A 2,091-nucleotide genomic window follows, 5' to 3' on the forward strand; every position below is an offset into this window, starting at 1 on the left:
GTTGAAAAGTGCCCAGGATATAAGGACAAATCACTAACTTGCTCTTCTGTAAGTGACCTTTTTTAAAAAAAAAGGAAAATGTACTTCCAAGTGGAGCCGGCAGTTTCTCATTTGTTTTGTCATCTGTATGCAGCTGGCAGGTTACTGTGTGCTTTCATTCCCACAGACTCTCTGGGTTTTGTTTGTTAATGTTGTTTTTTTAAAATTTTAATATGGGGTTAGTTTTTTTTCCCTTCGTCCTTCTCCACCTTTCTCCCCTGCTCCACCTACCCACCAAATGTAGCAACACATTTGGCACAGACTTTGATTTACTCTCAAGAGTTTGCATCACTAACTTCTTAACTGCAGTTCTGCTTCTACAAGTCTAGTTATAGAACATTTTTCAGTTGTCATCTGCTACTTCAGATGGTCTGACCACATACTAAACTCTGAACTTAGACAATACGATGTAGTTTACATGCTGAGGGTGTTTTTAATGTATTCTAGCTCATGAAGTCACTACTATGTGAGGTAAATAGGAAAATTTGCATTCAAGATAAGCTGTTGTAATTCATACTCCAGTCTCCAAAGTAGCTAAAGAAATTAAATATTTAATTCCCACAATCACAGAGCTTTATGTACATTTTACAAGATTTTTCCCCCTTAATTCAATTTTCAGCCCCTATGTTTAAATCAAATGAACATTTAAGCTTGACTTCAATTAGGCAGTCCAGTGTTTGGATGTAGTATGTTTTGTGTTGAATAAAACATTCATCTTGGATTTATTTTACTATCTTTTAGATTTTGTTTTGCCTTAATGTATTGTGTAGGACAACATACCAGTTACAAGTAAATCAGACACTGGCCAGACAGCTTTCAGAATAGCACATGGAATGCTATCCAAAGTGTAAGTTTTAAGGTGAGGCATCCCATTATATATGTATGTAAACATTAAAGTAGAATGGTGTTATTTCACAAACTCTTGATGCTTAAAAATGACTCAGCCTAATGTATAAGTTCTTTATCCCATTAGGAAATACGAGACTCTTACAAACACAAGGTATCTTCACATGCCAAAGGCTGTATTAGATACTAATGCTCACATCCTTCACGTTACCTCATTTACCAGATCCTAATGCTCTTGCCCCAGTACCCATGTTTTACTTGTGGATCAAGCTTATCTAGATCAGGACTGACAATGAAACATTCCTTGAGCAACTTACAAGTGCTTGTCCATCACTTGTCTTAGAAAATTGCACCCAAAATTAAGTAATCCAAAACTAACAAAGAAAAATTAATTGAATTTCAAAGACTAAAGCTGCATTCAGGTACACAGTTAGTACTTGTATGCAGTGAGCTCACTTCATGAACCCAAGGCCGTTCAACCACTACCCCACCTCCACTCCCTTCCATACACTCAGCTCACAGACTCCAGGAAGAGCACTAACTCTGGATTTGCTACATCCCCACATCCAGCCTAAGTTCCTTGCACTTGAAAAACCAAACTAAGCCACATCTCCTTAAACAAAAGCCTGGCTGGGAGCAGCAGGACAGCATATCCTGTGGAAACTAGAGACAGCAAGTCGGGAAGAAGGAGGTAAGTACTCACCGCGCGCAGAGGCAGCCAGAAGCCAGGTTACCACTAAAGGCTGCAGTGCCCTGGAGTGCCCCCATATAAAGGGCGTGGAGCAAAGCATGCTGGGAAGGTTTGGCTTTAAAGGCAGACACTGGTGACCGCTCAGTTTGACAATTGTGTTGCTACCTGGTTCCTAGTTCAAAGGGAACCTAACACAAACCACTCAATGCTATTTATTTCAATTCTTTCTGTCTTTCATGATGTTACGATGACAAAACAGCTACCCAGAGCCCTCCTGGCTACGACTTGCCCATTAAGTCCTAAGGTGCTTACCCAGCTCTGAAAACCAGCTGTGCCCCACAGCTGCTGGTTTTGGCTGCGTTGTTCATGGTAGTCAAGACAGCGTGAAAGTGTTTGCAAAGTGACAGCCTTCGAACGTTTGACTGATGGCACCAAAGCAATGCCTGATCTTTAATATGCCAGCCCATGCCCTGGCCAGCTCCAGCCTCGTGTTGGTTTTGAAAGCAAACAGACTG

The sequence above is a fragment of the Cariama cristata genome, unplaced genomic scaffold (genome assembly GCF_000690535.1).
Source record: "Cariama cristata isolate BGI_N322 unplaced genomic scaffold, ASM69053v1 scaffold20180, whole genome shotgun sequence".
Taxonomy (NCBI): domain Eukaryota; kingdom Metazoa; phylum Chordata; class Aves; order Cariamiformes; family Cariamidae; genus Cariama; species Cariama cristata.